Genomic DNA, 20,309 nt, shown 5'->3' with positions numbered 1-20,309 from the left:
AAAGGAGTGGGTTTCTTCGTGATAAAGGGAAGGAAAAATGGAGGCATACCTCAAGAAACAAACTGGCGAGAGATTAGAGAGGACCTTTGCAGTTGGTTGACTAGCATCCATCCCAACCGAAAGTGGAAGTTGCATAACAAGACTAAGAATCAGGCACACAAGACTGACTCATGGACCAATGATGGCAAAAAGTAAAGAACTTTGTGAGGGATGCCAAAGCCATTAACGATCGCACATGTAGGGGAAAGATGTGCAACATTCTCAGACCAAAAAAGTATGTACTTGTCTCCCTCATATACACTGAAAAATGCAATGGGGGAGGATTGTGATATAGAGGGTCTTATTAGTTTCCTTAGGGAGACTAATATTTTTAAGAAGATCTAATCATGCATAATGTTTATGTAATAATTTTATACACTTAGAGCATAATATTTATGCTTTGATTTTTAATGTATATATTGTTATTTGTAAGATATTTATTGATAGATTTTTTCAGTTTTAGATATTTTAATATTTCTATTTAACAAGGCACTCGCCGCTAATGACCTTAGCTGTTGACGCGGCAGATAATTTTAAATAATCAATCAATAAAGAGTCAAGCCGTCATAGAACTATGATTACCCCTATTAGCCATTGTACTAGGACGCATAGCCTCTTACAGTGTGTGTGTGTGTGTGTGTGTGTGTGTGTGTGTGTGTGTGTGTGTGTGTGTGTGTGTGTGGTACATTTATATATATGTATACATAGGCATGTATGTATGTATATATATTATTATATATATATATATTATATATTATATATATTATGTGTGTGTGTGTGTGTCGTGTGTGTGTGTGTGTGTGTACATTTATATATATGTATACATATACATTTATACATATATATATATATATATGTGTGTGTGTGTTTATGTTTTATTTTATGTGTATTTATGTGTATATACACATATATGGTGTGTATATATATACATATATATATATATTTACACACACACACACACACACACACACACACACACATATATATATATATATATATATATATATATATATATATATATATATATATATATATATATATATATACACAGCCACACACACACACCAGAATGATAAAAATTTAAAGGGCTAAGACAAATAAAAATAAAGCTTCTTAAAAAGTACTGACGTCATTGACATCGCTAAAAAGCTAAAAAGACGATATCAGTAATGTAAAATATAAATGAAAACATTTATATGGTAAAATCATAAAATCAAAATACAAATACATATAAAAAGACAAGTTTATAATATAAAAAGAACAAACCCCGTCTTGCTCGTGTATAAATAGAAAAGGCAAAAATAAGAATACGAAAAATTAATCTTAATCTAAAGAAGGACAATCAAAAAGATCAAATTCTTAAAACACTAAACAAAATACTTCAGAGGCAAAGTTTATGAAATTAAACAATAAAGGACATCAATCATTACTTAAAATAAAAAAATAAAACACAGAAAACGTGATAAACGCGACTTAGCAATTGGGTAAGAAGGGGGGAACTTAACTAAAAGTGAGCAGGGGTAAAACGGTAAAAAATGGAGATCTGGACATTTCATTTGGATTCTGCTGTGTCTCTCAGGGGCGAGGTTTGAAGAATATATATATATATATATATTTATATATATATATACATATATATGTGTGTGTGTGTGTGTGTATACTTGTGTATGTGTGTGTATGTATATAAATGGTAATAATAATATTAATATTAATAATAATGATGATACACACCACAACGTGTGTGACAGGGGTGTAGTGGTAAAAAAAAAGGCTGGGGAACGCTGCCGGCAAACTTGGTTGATTTTTTTTTTATACTGCGCCCACCCCCCCCCCCCCCTCACATGAGCCCTAAATAAAAAAAAGTCAAAATTTTATGCCATAATGTAAAAAAATAATTAAAATACACAAAAGATAATAACAAAATTCGAAAGGAAAAAATTTCATACGCACATAAAACCACAAACTCGAAATGGATCGCAAAGAAAAAAAGTGCCAGCCCAGGAATCAAACCAAAACCCGCTGCAAAAAGCCGTTACTAAGAAAAAGTATATCTATAACATAAAAAAATTCCAAAAATAATACAATGGTTATAGAATTTAAAAAAATAGTAGGCCAATAATGCAAGAATACAAACAGAATAAAAATTAAAAAAACATTATAAAACAACAAAAAAAAAGTATGATACAAAAACAAAGAAAAAACTAGCCAAAATGCGAATACAAAGAGAATCAAATTATAAAAAAAAATAAAAATTTAAAGAGAAAAAACGAAAAAAACGATAAACGCCAAAAAAAAACAGAAAAACGACAAAAATTAAGTGTATTTCCACAGGCAATGGACGTTTTTTCGTTGCAGACAGGGGCGAACCTGTTGCCCACTGCTGACCGGGGTGCCCGAAACCAGGTCTTAAACTGGGAAAGAGAATTGGTGCAAAGTTTGACAAGGGAGTCCTTGAATTTTAAGAACATAAAACGAAGCTGTGAGTGGCGTAAAGTTCGTGCGCAAGTCGTTGACGACGGTTCTCGATGAAGCCTCGCTCGCGTCACTTGCGCAGGGCAGAATGTCGTGCACCGCTCAACTTCTTAGGTGTAACGGGACCCCTCCCAACATTTCACGAAGTCATAAAATGCTTGGGGTCAGGCGACCGCTCCATCCCAAAACCCGCCGGCACAAACCCCGGGATTTCAGTGTGACCAAACCGGGTTAAATGCGCAGGGCCAGTACCCGGACAAGAATCTTATGCCCTTGAGACGCTTCGTCCGACATCAACGAGCTTTCATATTATAAACCCAGGCTATTTAGGAACTCCCTCGGTTGACGACTGCGCTTGTTGGCCACCAGCGGAGCCATCATGTCGAAAATACCATGACGTTTGTGCCTGGGCCCTCTTCTCGTCGGGAATATAAAAATATAAATTTTTTTTTTTTTTTTAATATTACTATTTTTTTATAAAAAAAAAATTAATTTTAAAAAATCGTAGTTTTCGCGTTAATACACAGTTAAATTGACAATTTTTCCAGGGAAAAATCGCTTGGAAGGGTTTCCCCCCTAAAAAAATCGTGGTGTGTGTGGTTTGTTAATATATAATATATTAATATATTAAAATATATTAAAAAGATATATATTATATATATATATATATAAAATTATTTTTTTTGTGTGTGTGTGTGTGTTGTGGGGTGTGGTTTACTTAAAATTATATATATATATATTTTATATATATATATATATATTATATATTTTATTATATAAAACACTAACCCTATACGTATATAATAAAATAGATAATAATAAAACATAATACAACATACATACTACATACATACATCATACAAAAAAATAGATGATAGACTGTATATTCAAATAGTGATTTTTGTGTGGGGGGGGGTGAAAAACAGAATTAAAATTTAAATTATTTAGCTGACTTGACTTAGAGAAAACTAAAATAATTAAATGTTTTTTTTTATAGACACTATCGCTCACACACACACACACATATGTGTGTGTGTGGTGTGGCGTTTTTTACATAGCCCTTTTTACCTAGTTTTTTCAATAGGGGTAGAGCTAAGTTCAGATGGCCCCTGTCTACATTTTTTAAATTATAAAAATTTGATATAATTTTGGCACACCAACGTTAATATAATATATTATATATATTATAATATATTAATATAAAATAAAAAATATATATATTATATATATATGTAGTATATATATAATATTAATATATTAAAAAATTGTATTTTTATATGTGTGGGGTGTGTGTGTGTGTGTTTTGGTTGTGTTTTGGGTTTTTGTGTGTGTGGTGTGGGGTGTGTGTGTGTGTGGTGTGTGGGTGTGTGTGTGTGTGTGTGTTGTGTGTGCGTTGTGTGTGGTTTTCAAATAAAGACTGAATATTTTAAAGTGCACCTTGCAAACACACCACACACACACACCACCACACACACCACACACACACACACACACACACCAATACATTTTACATATATTTTTAATATATATTATATATATATTATATTATATTTTTATAACATTTTTGTACACACACCACACACACCACAAGTGTGTGTGTGTGTGTGTGTGCGTACAAAAGCGTGTAGTGTTTTTATTTAGTTGTTTCAATACAGAGAAGACTAACCTGGGTTTTTCCTCTGCTTATTTATTTCTTTTTTTTTTTACTGGCACACAGAACGTTTTTGGGAGATTTTTCCTATTTTCTGTTTGAGAAATAATTTTCTTGACATCTTTCTCCCCCTTTTTTTATTTTTTTAACTTTTGCTTCGCTTTTGTGTTTAGAATTATACTTTGTCCAACTTCACCCTTTCTGTAATCTAGTTGAACTCATTACGATGCCTCTTTTTCTTCTTTCTTTTAAAGTAGTAAGACCCTTTTCTGTAGTCTTTCTTCGTCTGATAAATAGGTGCCCATCTTGTGGTTGCTCTTTGAAATGTTTTTTAGTTTTTCTAACCTTTTTTTAAGTGTGGGGCTCCATACCGCTGCACCATATCAAGACTAGGTTTTATGATGGCTGTAAAAGACCTTTACCATTCCACAACCCCGAAGCCATCTTTATGTTGGCATCAGTCCTAGCATTTTGTGAACCTTGTTATTATATGATCATTTGGGTTTAGGCTCCCGTTTTGATTTTTTCCAAGGCCCTTTCTTTTTCTGCTTGTTTAATATTTTGTCTCCGAACTTTTTTTGGTAAGTGGACGATATTTACTTTCTCCAACCGACGTGGATTTTTTGGTGTTAAATTTTTATTTTTCCATGTCAAATCTAAATGAATAAGTTCTCGATGTCACTTTTAGGCATTTCTGAGACATTCTACTATCCTGGGGTTATGTTTTTACCTAAATCTTTAGAAAAAAGTAAACAATCGGCGCCAAACCCATCCTTGAGGCACCCGCTAGTTACTCGTCGCCATGTAGAGTGGTTCCCTTAATTACGATTCTCGTCTGTCTTCATGAAAAAAACTTCCATCCCTTCGAGGGGTTTGCCTTTCACTCCACTTAGGGGTTTTAATTCCCTAAAAGCTTTTTGAGACACCTTATCAAATGCCTTCTGAAATCTACCAATCCCCGCAGCCGTCTTTTTTTGTAAAATTTTAGAAAAATCTATCGTAGAAACAGAGGGGATTTTTTACACATGACCTTCCTTTCCTAAAACCAAATTTTTTTGATATCTATCGTGTTTTTCAGTACTTTTAAAAACCCCTGTTTTGTAGTTTTCCTTGTCTCACTGAATTTGGAAAAAAAATTCGGAGTACATAATTCTTCGGCACACTTCCTCAGAGTAATTAAAATCCATCTTTTATCTTTAGCTTGAAATTTTTCATTAAAGGGTTTTACACACTTCCTCTTCCCTATATAAATTGTTTTACTTTTTTTCTTGTTAGTACTTTTGTGTGTGTGTTGTTATATATTATATAATATATTTTATATTTTATTATATATATATATAATATATACATTAAAATATATATATTAAAACTATATAAAATATATATAATATATATATATATAATATATATATATATATATAAAATATAAAGGCACACACCCCGCCGCGCACATACACACCACAACACAACACACACAACAATACACACACCCAACAACGCACACGCACACACACACACACACACACACAGATATATATATATATATAATATATTATATATTATATATAAATATATTATGTGTTTTGTGTGGTGTGTGTGTGTGTGGGTGTATATAATATATTATATATTATATATATAATATATATATAATATAAAATTTTTCATTTTTTTTTTTTTTTTTTTTTTTTTTTTCGTAGGGCCATGTTTGAGCCGCTGTGGTCACAGCATGTACTTTAATTTTAGTTTTTATGTTTTGATCTTGGAGTGAGATGGGTAGGGTCCCAGTTCCTTTCCACGGGGAGTGCCGGTGTTACCTTTTGGGGAATCTTCTCTCTATTTTATCCCGGGTTGGACCAGCACTGACTTGGGTGGCCCACCCCTGGCTACGTAAGCAAAACGAGTTTAAGTTCCTTGCACAAGGGAAAAACGCTCCCAAAAATATTTAGATATCAAACATATTCTTCTTTCAAGTGCCCTTCCCACAAGGATTGGCGATCATGGATTTCCCCTCTTTCTGTCTTTTGTGGTCTTTAAATTCTCGTTTCCCTTTTACCGTCCTCTACTTATGCTTGCTATGTAGGGTTTGCTTTGTTGCCCCCGCTTCGTTTATTGTCTTGCCCGTCATGCTAAGAGTTCTAGCTCTTCCTTCCTATTATGTGTCCCAAAAAATTTCCCAAATGTCTCTTTCGGATGTTCTTCAAAGAAAACGCTTTGTTCCCGCTCTCTCCCTCTTCCTGGTTTTCATTTTATCTGTCCAAAATATTTTCATCATTCTCTTGAAAACCATATTTTTGCCCATTCAATTCTTTTTCCATACCTTGTGAAATAGTCCAGCATTCGCTACCATACGTGAGGATGAAAACACAAAAAGTTAAGATTCTGATTTTTTTTTGACATAGAAATTTTTTTGGTTTTTCATTATTTTTTTCCCCGTTTTTTAAATTCAGCTTTGCCATTCCAATTCGTGTTCTGATTTTTTTGATCATATTGCCATCTTCCGTTTAAAATCTGCCAAAATGTTTAATTTTTGTCTTGTTTATCAAGATGTCACCAATCCGTATCTACATTTTAGCAACTTTTTTTTTTTTTTTTTGGGATTAATAATTCTGTCTTTTTACGTTTATGGTAAGCCCCTTCTTTTCCTTTTCTTCGAAATATATATCTATATGTTTATATACATATAGATATTTTATTTTCAAAGGGAAAAAATTTAAAAAATTTAAAAGAAAGGGAAAGAAAAAAAGTTTTTAAAAGGAAGAAGGAGGTGACTCTTTTAAAAAGTCGAATTATATTTCAGGCATTTAACAAATAAAAAATATCAAAAATAAAAAAATAAAAAAAATCATTTGAAAAATGGGGCAAAATAATGAAGAACAACAAAATTTCTAGTCAACAAAAAATCAGAATGTTTAACTGTTATGTGTTTCCATCCTCACGTATGGTAGCGAATGCGGGACTATTTCACAAGGTATGGAGAAACGAATTGAATCGGCAGAAATATGGTTTCTCAAGAGAATGATGAAATATCTTGGACAGATAAAATGTAAAAACCCAGGAAGAGCTGGAGAGAGCGGGAAACAAAGCGTTTTCTTCTGAAGAACATCCGAAAGAGACAGTTGGAATTTTTGGGGACACATAATGCGAAAGGAAGAGCTAGAACATCTTAGCATGGCAGGCAAGATCAATGGAAAACGAAGCAGGGGCAATGGAAAACAAAGTAGATGGACGAGAATAACGAAAGAGAGCTTATGAAGACCACAAAACACAGAAAGAGGTGGAAATCCATGATCGGCAACGTCCTTGGGGGACAGGGCACTTGAGAAGAAGAATATTTTGTATATCTAAATATATTTGACGCGTTGTTCCCTTGTTGCAAGGAACTTCCACTCGATTGCTTACGTAGCCACTGGGTGGGCAAGCCAGCCCCAAGTCAGTGCTGGTCCCAAGCCCGGATGAAATAGAGAGAATGATTACCCAAAAGGTAACACCGGCACTCTCCGTGGAAAGGAACTGGGGACCCTACCACATACTCACTCCAAGATCAAAAACATGAAAACTACAATTAAGTATCATGCTGTGACCCCAGCGGCTCAAACATGGAACCTCCCGAAAAAAAAAAAAAAAAAAAAAAAAAATGAATATATATATATTATATATATAAATATATATTATATATATATATATAAACCACACCACACACACACCACACCCCCTAATAATTATAAAATTATTATTTTTTTTTTTTCTTTTTTGTGTTGTGTGCGTGTGCGTGTGTGTGTTGTGTGTATTTTTGTGTGTGTATGTGGTGTTGTGTTATTGCGCGTGCGGGGGTGTGGCCTTTATAATATATATATATATTTTAAAAATATATTTTATATTATAAAATTATATTTTATATATATGTATATTATATTATTTTTATTGTAATATATTATAATATATATATATATATATATTTTAATAATATATATATAATAAAACACACCACACACACAATACAACAAGTAACAAGTAAAAACATCATTTAACTAGGGAAAGGAAGTGTGTGAAATCCTTAATGAAAAATTTCAGAAAGACTAAAGCAGAGATATCTTACTCTGAGGAAGTGTGCCGAAAAAAATTATTACTCCGAATTAGTATTCCCAAAAATTTTCAGTGAGACAAGGAAAACTCCCAAAACAGCGGGTTTAAAGACATGAAAAACACATATGATAAAAACTTTTTGGTTTTAAGAAAGGAAGGGTCAGTGTAACAAATCTCCTTTTTTCTACGATAGATTTCTAAATTTTACAAGAAAAAGAGGCTGCGGGATTGGTAAAACTTTAAAGGGCTTTGATAAGGTGTCTCAAAAAAGTATTATGGGAATTAAAAACACCCAAGTGGAGGAAAGGCAAACCCTCGAATAGGAAGATTTTTTTCATGAAAGGGCGACGGGGGTTTTTGGGGAACCACTTACATGGGAGAGTAACTAGCGGATGCCTCGGGGTCGGTTTGGCGCCGATGTTTTACTATTTTCATAAATATTTATGGGCAAACATAAGCCCCGGTATAAAACGTGTCCTTAAAACCCCAAAGGAAATCGGCTTTTTTTTGAGTTGGGTACTGGAAAAGGAATTTAACACCAATAATCCCGTCAGGTTTGGGGAAAATAAAATATCCTTTCACTTACCAATAAAATTTTGGAGCAAATATTAAACAAAAAGATAAAAAGGCCCTTGGGAAAAATCATAACGGAGCCTAAACCCAAATTCATATAAAAAAAAAGGTTCACAAAAAGCTAGGCGATTGCCAAAAATGAAAATGGCATTCGTGTTGTGGACATGGTAAAGGGCTTCGCCATCATAAGACCTAGTCTTTATAGGGGCGCGGTTGGAGTCCACACTTAAAAAAGGGTATAGATAAACTGAAAAGTTCAAAGAGCAACCCAAATGGGCCCTATTTATCAGCTAGAAAAAAAGACTACGAAAATTGGGCTTACACTTTAAAGAAAAAAAAGAAGAAAAAGGGCATCAGATAAGATGTTAACTAGATTTCAAAGGGTAAGTTGGGCAAAGTATAATTCTAAACCAGAAAGGGCGAGAGAAAAAGTTAAAAGTAAAAAAAAGGCAGAAAAAATGTCAGAAATTCAGTTTTCAAACAAACTATGGGAAAAACTCCCAAAAAACGTTCTGTGTGCCCGTAAAAAAATAAAGATAATTAAAAAATAGCAACGGGGAACATCCGAGGTTTGCTCTTTTTCTCGTATTGAAACAACTAAGTAAGAAACTACACGCTTAGTACGCACACACACACACCACACACATTGGGGTTTTTGTGTGTGTGGTGGGACATATATGTATATATATATATATATTATATATATTTTATTTTATATATATATATATATATAATAGTAAATATGTATGTGTGTTGTGGGTGTGTGTATGTGTGTGTGTGTTTTGTGTGCGTGTGTGTGTTGTGTGTGTGTGTTTGCTAGGTGCACTTACAACTATTCAGTCTTCATAGAAACCCACACACACGCACACCCACCACACACACACACACCACACACACACCCCCACCCCAAAACACACACACACACACACACACCAAAAAACACACACACAACCCCACACACACACACACCAACTGTCAGAGAGTCTAAATATATACATATATTTATATATATATACATAAAATTTTATATATAATACATATTTTATATAATATATTTTTAAAATTATATATATATATATTAATATATATTAAAATTTATAAAATATATATATAACGTTGTTGTCCCAAAAATGTATATCAATTTTTTTTGATAATTTAAATAAGTAAAAGGACCATCTAAATTTACTCCTCCCGTATTGAAACAACAGGTAAGAAGGATATGTAAAACCACACACACACACACCCATATGTGTGTGTGTGTGTGAGTCGATGTGTCTATAAAAAAAAAACTTTGAATATTTTTTTACTTTTTTCTTCAAGCTAAAAGTCGCAAAAATAATTAAATTTAACTTCTGTTTTTCACCCCCCCCCCACAACATCATCTATTTGTATATAACATGTCTATCAGCCCTATCTATTTATTATGTATGTATGTATGTATGTAGTATGTATGTAGTATTTTGTTGTATGACTATCTAATATAACGTATATGTTTTTAGTGTTTAATTAATATATATATATATATTATATCTATTTAATATATGTATTTTTATATATTATATATATAAAACACACACACACACACACACACACCCCACACCAATATATGTGTATATATAATATATTATATATATATAATATATATATATAATATATATATATTTTATTATATTTTAAATACACGACACACACCACACCCAGCGATTTTTTGAGGGGGAACGGTTCCCACGCGATTTTCCATGTGAAAAATTGGAAATTTTAAACGTGTGGAAACGCGAAAACTACGTTTTTTTTAATAATTATTTTTTTTAAAAAAAAAATTGTAATTTTAAAAAAAAAAAAAAAAATTATTTATTTTTATATTTTGACGAAAGATGGCCGAGGCACAAGCGTCAGTGCTACTTCTCGACATGAGGCCATCCCGCTGGTGGCCAAAAACGTCATGTCGCTCAACCAAGGATTTCCCTAACTACCCTGGTTGATAATAAAAAACCGCTGATTCGACGAAGACTCGTCAAGGACATCAAGTTTCTTGATCGGATCCCTGGCCATGCGCATTGAACCGGGCTTGGCCCACCGAAGTCCGAGTTTGTCCCGGGGGTTTTGGGCATGGGGTCGGTCGCCCTGACCATCAATGCATTTGAACTTCGCGAAGTCGTTGGGAGGCGGTCCCTCACCTCAAAAAATTGATGCGGTGCCTGACATTCTGCCATGCAGCACAGCTGACTGCGAGCGGGCTTTAGTCAGATGAACCTTGTCGTCAACGACTTGGGCCCCGAACTTGACGACCCCCCATTGCCCCCTTGATGTTCATTAATATTCAAGGACCCCCTTGTCAAACTTTCCCCAAAATTCTCTTCCTTATGTTAAGACCGGGTTTGCGGTCACCCGGGTCAGCAGTGGAAAAAGCAGGTTCCCCCCTGTTCTGCAACAAAACCACGTCCATCTGCTCGGGGAAATACACTTAATTCTTGTCGTTTTTTCGTTTTTTTTTGGGCGTTTATTCTGTTTTTTTGGGGTTTATTCTCTTGAACTTTTACTTTTTTTATATTTGTATTCTCTTTTGTATTTTTGCATTATTGGCTATTTTTTTTATTTTTTTTTTGTATCATACTTTTTTTTTGTTGTTGGAAAATGTAGTTTTTTATTTTTGTTTCTTTTTTGTATTCTTGCTTTATTGGCCTTACTATTTTTTTAAAATTCAATAACCATTTATTATTTTTGGGATATTTTATTTTATAATTACTTTTCTTATGTAAGGCTTCTCCCAGCGGTTTGGTTCTGTTTCCCTGGTGCTCGCACTTTGTTTTTTTGCTGACCCTTTCGAGCCCTTGTGGTTTTAGCGCGTATAAAATTTTTCCTTACAATTTGTTTTATTATTTTTTGGTTTCTCAATATATTCTCTTACATTATGGCTAAAATTTTCGATTTTTTCTTATTTAGGTCTCATGTGGGGGGGGGGGTTTTTGGCGCGTATAAAAAAGAATCAACCAAGTTTGCCGGCAGCTTTCCCCCAGCCTTTTTTTTTTACCACTACCCCCGTCCACACGTTTGGTGTGTGTATCATCTTTATTATTAATATTAAATTATATTACCTTTTATATACAACCACACATAAAAAGTATACACCACACCACACCATATATGTATATATAATATAAATATATATATATATATTATTCTTCAAACCTCGCCCCGAGAGACACAGCAGAACCCAAATAAAATGTCCAGTCTCCATTTTTTACCTTTTTCCCCCTGCTCACTTTTTTAAGTTCCCCCCTTTTTACCCAATTGCAAAGTCGCGTTTATCCTTTTTTCTGTGTTTTTTTTTTTTATTTTAAGTAATGATTGATTCCTTTATTTTTTAAATTTTTCATAAACTTCCCTCTGAAGTTTTTGTTTATGTTTTTAAGAATTTTGATCATTTTGATGTCCTTCTTTAATTAGATTAATTTTTTGTATTCTTTTTTTTTGCTTTTTATTTATACACGACAAAGGGGGGGGTTTGTTTTTTTATATTATAAAATTTTCTTTTTTTAGTATTTTTATTTTTATTTATGATTTTACCAATAAATTTTTTATTTATATTCATTACTGATATCGTCTTTTTGCTTTTTAGCGATGTCAAAGACGTCAGTACTTTTTTAAAAAGCTTTTTTTTTTATTTGTCTTAGCCCCTTTTAAATTTTTATCATTCTGGTGTGTGGGGTGGCTGTGTTTTAATATATATTATTTTTATATATTATAATATATATATATATTATATAATAATAAAATTGTGGTTTGTGGGGGTGTGGTTGTGTGGTTTGTAAAAATATAATATATGTAAAATAACCACATATATGGTATATACACAAAATACACATAAATATATATAAACACAAACACACATATATAAAATTAAAATTTTATGTATAAATGTTATTATACTAATATAAATGTACAAACCCCCAACCACACACGTAACCACCACACAAAAATATATATATATATTAAAATAAATTTTTATATATATATATATCAACTACAGCCTATGATACATATATATAAATGTACACACACACACACACACACACACACACACACACACACACACACACACACACACACACACTGTAAGAGGCTATGCGTCCTAGTACAATGGCTAATAGGGGTAATCATAGTTCTATGACGGCTTGACTCTTTATTGATTGATTATTTAAAATTATCTGCCGCGTCAACAGCTAAGGTCATTAGCGGCGAGTGCCTTGTTAAATAGAAATATTAAAATATCTAAAACTGAAAAAATCTATCAATAAATATCTTACAAATAACAATATATACATTAAAAATCAAAGCATAAATATTATGCTCTAAGTGTATAAAATTATTACATAAACATTATGCATGATTAGATCTTCTTAAAAATATTAGTCTCCCTAAGGAAACTAATAAGACCCTCTATATCACAATCCTCCCCCATTGCATTTTTCAGTGTATATGAGGGAGACAAGTACATACTTTTTTGGTCTGAGAATGTTGCACATCTTTCCCCTACATGTGCGATCGTTAATGGCTCTTGGCATCCCTCACAAAGTTCTTGACTTTTAGCCATCATTGGTCCATGAGTCAGTCTTGTGTGCCTGATTCTTAGTCTTGTTAATGCAACTTCCACTTTTCGGTTGGGATGGATGCTAGTCAACCAACTGCAAAGGTCCTCTCTAATCTCTCGCAGTTTGTTTCTTGAGGTATGCCTCCATTGTTCCTTCCATTTATCACGAAGAAACTCCTGATGCTGGGTTTCAAGTCGGTGTGAGGGAGAGGAAAACGAACATCACAAGGCTGAGTAGCAGCTGCCTTAGCCTTCTGATCAGCTCGCTCATTCCCACTGTATTGGTCCCACTTTCCTCTCTATGGTCAAAGCCACTATTTCCCTTTCTACTGGGAAATCCACTCGGGCTTTATCTAGAGGGGGCACTATTCATTAACGTCAAGTGTGAGCTCTCCTGTATCATTACCTGAGTCAACTCTTGATGAACCCACACTATAAAAATATAATAATCATAAGAGGGGTTACTGCTGATCTAATTTCAGTCTTAGAGGTAACTGAGAGAAGGGTAATATCAAACAATTGATAATCTTACATTTCTTGATATATTGAATTATAAATCATTAAACTTGTACAACTAAAAAAACCTTAATTGACACAGAGGTCCACTTCTCCACTAATGTGTGTATTCCTTCTCTTATGCCTTCCTTCTTGAATCCTTTGTCTGTACAGACTTTCCTCAAATCCTTCATTTCTTTCATGTATCAGTTTCTGAGATTCCTAAGGTGGCAAATCGGCTTTACCATCTGGTGGATCTCTCCAAGACTTCTCAGGAGCAAACCCAACAAAACAAACAAAACACAAACCATTCCTAAAAATAAAAAACAATGGTTCTATTTTAGGAATGATAAAACAATAAAAGTTTCAATATAACAATTTCTTGGTAGGAACATAACTACTTTTTGACCACAACGAATTGCGTAGATTTCATTCCATTATAATACGATCTGAGTAGTTTTATATTTATAGCATTATATTATATTCATGAACCCTCATTTTTAGCAGAGATATTATTTATTCTATTATAAACTTCAATAACACTTTATCCTTGAATGGGTTTAAATCCTCAATATAACAGAGAAACCTCTAATGTATTCAAGTGCCCCGTGTCAGCACTAGCTGTGAAGATATTTCTATTTACCAGATTTTCCATGTGTTCTCAAATGATTACTTTGTTATGTGTTCTGTAATCAGATCTATAGTATGTTATAATTTTATTATTGATATTAGCACAGCTGAAGTTCTTTCTTTACTTCTGGTATTTTAAGAATTTACTAACCTCTTTCGAGCATCTACCAGGCATTTGTTTTCGGTTCTCTCTCTCTCCTCTGGTTATGACTCTAATATCATGTTTAGCAATTGTATAAGTTCTTAACATTTTAGCATCTACTCATACACATATTATTACAAGCATAGGTTTTCGTCTTAATCATACATACAGGAAACCGGAACTTAAATAAATTTCTCCAGAAACAAAATGAATACATATTGGTTTCTTCATTAAAATATCATTATATACCTTAATATAATAAGCAACATGAAATATACTGCGTACCCGCTATTAAAGAGAATGCATTGTGGGGGAATATAAAGAAAACTGACTTTGTAGGGTATACTCGCATATTTATACGTTTCTTTATCTTTGGTATTAATGCTAAACGTATATAGCACCTGATCCCCAAATAGTAAAATAAAGTATCATCTTTCTAAGAAAATAAAATATCATCTTCTAAAATAATTATTTAAGTACTAATTAATCTTCCAGCTAAAGCTAATTAAATGAGGTTATACATAATTAACATATGAGTAAGACAGTAAGTGAGATATACAAAGGGTGGTCACAGACGAATTTTTGGGTCATTCTTTTACTTCCATGACTTAGTGCTCATTACCCAATGATACCAACATGCGTGGCACCAACACAGAGTTATCTTTTATGTGTTTTGATTATCAGTGGAAGCCAATCTTGAACCTCTCTTACTACTGGGCATGATGAGTTTAAGCTTTTGATTGCTTGCAAGGCACTACGAGAGTCACAATATATCCCATAGAGTGGTTCGTAGATCTCTAGTCATCTTAACTGCTGCAAGGATGGCATGTACTCTGCAGTGTAAGATCGAGGCTGCTAGATAAATACTGCCAGATGCAGTCTTCCTTCTGCTCACTGCGCAAAGCCCACCACCATTTTCAGACTTTTGAACCATCTGTATATATTGCATCTGATCCTGGTACTTAGAAATATTCCGAAAAATCTCATTCTGACTTCTGCTTCGGAATCTCTCCCCTTTTCCCAATTCCGACCAAATCCACTCGACTTGATTAGTCCAAGGGGGATTTGGAATTCCAACAGCCAGAACCTTGTGAGATTTTACATTTAGATCTTCCACAAGATTCCTCAATTCTCCCTACCATAGGATAGGCTATCATCAAGGAGATTTGAAAACCAATCTGGATGTAGGAGATCTTGTAATCCTTTGTATCCTCGTGTAGTAAATCAGGTTCATGTAGTCCCTGTGTACATTAACGAGGTGGGTTTCCCCACTCCAGCATACAGGGCTCCCCAGTTGAAGACCTGCCAAGACCAGTACAAATTCTGAGAGCTCATTGTGAACTGAGTCCAACATCCGGAGAAAAAAACAGTGTGGAATTGCAGATGAATAAGCTTCACATCCATAATCAAAACTTACTACGAATAAGCGCCGTAAAACCGTAGAGCGTGTGCGGTCTGCACCCCAAGATCGATGTGAAAGAACCACAAAATACAAGCGCTGTTTTGTAGCCTTCACTTTTAAATGTTTTGATGTGAGAACCCATGTAAGCCTTGAGTCAAAAATTAGACCCAAGTACTTCACCTCTTGGACAAATTGCAGTGGGTTTGCTCCTAAATAGAGGGAAGGATGGAATTTTCCTCGTTTGTGGAAATGTATAGCCATTGGTCTTACTTGGGAAAATTTGAACCCATGATATGTTGCCACTGTACAACCTGATTTATTGCAGCTGCATGTGTCTTGCAACCTGTAAGCTTCCTCCTGAGCAGTACAGTGTAAAGTCATCCACATACAGATTACATGAGACAGCACTTGGAACAACCTTACAATGTCATTTATAGCAATGGCCAAATAGGGTCACACTTAAGACACTCCCTTGTGGGACCCTTCCAGCTGATCTTCCAGTTAGAGAAACGTTTCCCACCTAACTCTAAACTTCCTGTTAGCAAGGAAGCTTGTATGAAGGTAGGTAATGCTCTCTTAAACCAATGTCATACAGCTTCATGAGTATGCCATGCTTCCAAGTAGTATATAAGCCTTTTCAAGGCAAAGAAGACTGCTAACATGTGCTGTTGCGAAGTTCTGTATAGCAGTTTCCATCTCACAAGTGCATCTGTGGTCGATCTCAATTTCTAAACCCATATTGATATGGGGTCAGCACATTTTCCTTCCCTAGCAGCCATGTCAACCTGAAGTTGACCATTTTCTCCATCAGCTTGCACAAGCAGCTGGTAAGAGAAATTGGTCTGTAATTTCCTGGTAAGGAAACTTCCTTGCCAGGTTTAGGGACAGGAATGATTATAGCTTCTTTCCATGTGGATGGCACTGTGCCCTCCATATAGATCCTATTGAATAGGTCGAACAGGACTCTCTGGTAAGTGAGAATCATTTGGTATGGAATATTCATACTTCCTGGGGCAGTCTTACGGCAGAGCTGCAAAGCAGAGTCCATCTCCTTGTGCAAAAATGCAAGTTGTATGGAAGTTCTGCTGCATCCTACTGAAGAACGACACTGGTGTCTTCCTGTTCAGCCTGAAGAGTGGAGAATCGGGCAGTGTAAGATGCTCCAGAGAGATCTCTGCCATGGATTTAGCTAGCTCATTTGCAACATCTTTTTTGTCTGTGAGGATTATGCCATCTATCTTCAAAGCAGGTGGTGACATGGATGTGCTCTTTCCAGCGATCTTACGTCCCATACCCATGCTAAAGGGGTCCCAGAGTTAATCGAGGAGAAATACTGTCTCCACAACGTCTGTCTAGCCTCCTTTAGCACTCGCCTGGCCTTGGCTCTGTCCTTTTGTAATGGATCAAGGTTACATTGCTGAGGCGTTGCTTCAACTGCCTTAATGCAGTTTCTTGCTCTGACAGCTATGTTGGCATTCATCAGACCACATGGTACTGGAGGTCGACGTACTGCCCGCTACTTTTGGAATGGATGCTTCTGCTGCAAGGTGAATTGTATGTGAAGTGATTAACAGCATCTTGAACACACTAGAAATCATTCACAGATCCTTGAAATACTGCAGTTGTTCTAACAAGATTCCAGTCTACATGTTCAAGTCGCCATCTCTGCACTCCATTGGCTGGAATACCATTCACCTCCAAAATTATTGGAAAGTGGTCGCTTCCATGAAGCTCCATGACCTCCAAGTGAAATTCAACTGTGAATCAGGTGAACCAATTGGACAGGTCTATATGGAGAATGTCCCAGTTGAATTGGAAATGTGTGGGAGTGTCACTGTCAGTAAAACTGCATTCTCTAAGAAAAGGACTCCTAAGGCCCTTCCGCGAGGGTTGCACAAAGTGTCTCCCCAGAGTGATGCGACCATTGAAATCTCCCAAGAGTAGAAATGGATGTGGCAACTGCCCAAGTAGATCTTCCAATATCTATGTTGAGATTATGTGGAGGAAGGTAGATAGATCAACAGTGTAAGGTCTGTCAAGCCTATTCTCACAGCCTTCACCTGCAGTGTTGTCTGCAGGTGAATGGCCTGGAAAGGGAATATCCTGACGTACCATTACTGCTACTCCTCATGAGGTCCATTATCAAAGGTCCATAATGGGCTTGAATTTGGAATCCTCTCAGGAAATGGGATGATTTTTCCCTGGTCATAGTCTTGTAGGCACAAACTGGGTTGCATGAAGCTATCAGATGCAGTTCTTCCATTTGCGTGGATCCCTGAAGTTCCATGATTGGTATCAGTTCTTCAGTTACCTCTTCATAGGTGTTTTTGGCAGCACACCGGTCAAGGTTTGCCCCACACCTTTAGCCTGTCCCTTTCCAGAATCTTGGGAGAATCTTTTGAAGGGTTGTTTACCTGTGAACTAGTTTCCAGGGTTCCTTTGGATAGCTCAGATTCTTTGCCTGGCAAAGGAAGGACCTGAGCTTTGTTTCAGGGGCATTCTGCCTAGCAGTGGGAGGACCTTGTGGAGTGGTGGCAGCTAGAGCTATCACCTGGAGCCCTGCTGACGGCTTCAAGACCCCTGGAGAGGAGTCTTTTGAACAAGCTCAGGATTCCTTTGCCAGGGCAAAGGGGTATCTGAGCCTTTGACTTCAGGGGCATTCTGCCTAGCAGTGGAGGCCCTTTGTGGATGTGGTGACAGCTGGCACTGTACCTTGAGGCCTCTGGAGCCTTGGCTGATAGCTCCAAAAGACCTTACTTTGGGAAGGAGTAGTCTCCTCAATAGACCCATCACTCCTACTCCATTTCTGGTAGAACAACTCCCCAGAGGCAGTTTCAGCAATTGGGATTGAGGTTTTAGGTAATGGCAGAGTGTAGGGTGAAAGCAAGTATTGGAGGGCAAGGGATGGCAGGAAGGAACGTCGCTTTGCCTCTGGAAAACTAACTTTCCTCTTTATTACCAATAGTTCCTTTTCAATTTGTACTTTTACATTGCTTTGAAAAAGCTTCTTGAGCTTCTTTACAGTGGTAACAGCATATTGGGGCCTGGCAGTTGTCATCTCTTTGATGACCTGTTGTACCACACTTTACGCACACTCTAGGTTGTCCATTTTCCTTCAAAACGGCAAGAGTTGGCTCCATACCCATAATCCTGGCAGTGGAAGCACCACATAGGGTTAGGCGTATATGGCTTTACCTTGAGGTGGTACCATGCCAACTTAACCGATTCTGGAAGAACTAATGCATCAAAAGTTAGGAGAGCTGGTGTCGACTGTTCCAAACCATAACTTTCTCCTTAAAATTTTACTGACACTACAAAAAAATTCTTTAGTTCCTCAACAATTTCTCCTCAGAATACCTCATCAGTCTCGGGAAAAGACAATTCTTTACTGATTGAGTGTTCTGATGCGAGAACACAAAACTTGACCCAGAATGTCACATATTGCATGCAGACGATCACTCACATCTGGTGACAAAGATACTATCAGGCTACTCACGTTGTGAGTGATGCGAGGATCGTGTTTACACACCTCAACTATTTTCCGATCTACTTCAAAAATATCACGATCCATGATTGATACACCATCAATGGTCTTCACTGTAGTGAATTTTCCTTGCTTCATGCTGGTCACCCCGCAGGCTTTCGGGCCAGCTTTTTTCCCTGACGTTTCGGACCTGTATAGAACTCTACAGACTCCTTCGCCACTGCAATCTTTGGCTTTGGGTGTTTTTTGTGTTTGTTTTTTAATAAGAATGAACTGTGTTTTTATATCCTCTGACTTACCTTTCCATTGGTCCATGATCGACATATACATCTACACATTTCTACTGCACATAACACTACTTAACACTACGTTACCTTATATTCTATACTTACCTTTTCTATTCTTGCCTTTTTTCCTTCGACTAATTCACCTTAGTTTTATTTCTCTCTCGTTTTTCTCTGTGTTTTCCCTTTCCCCACGGATCCTTTCTTTCAATTTTTCATATTTCCTGTCTTTTATTTATTTACGTGCCCATTTTGTATACTTTTAATTCTTTTATTTATGTATATTTAAACTTTTTCCAAATTCACTATACACTATTTAAGAAATAAATGAATTACATTTTAGGTAAAAACATCAGCAAGCGCGGGAAGCCCCCGTATAAAAGTAAGAAAGGGCGGGCAGGGAGAGAGCTATCTGTAAATTTTAGTTCATGATCCTATTTCCTTCCCCCCCAACCATGGAGTA

The sequence above is a fragment of the Penaeus monodon genome, chromosome 10 (assembly GCF_015228065.2).
Source record: "Penaeus monodon isolate SGIC_2016 chromosome 10, NSTDA_Pmon_1, whole genome shotgun sequence".
Taxonomy (NCBI): Eukaryota; Metazoa; Arthropoda; class Malacostraca; order Decapoda; family Penaeidae; genus Penaeus; species Penaeus monodon.
Note: the sequence above shows the minus strand (reverse complement) of the source record.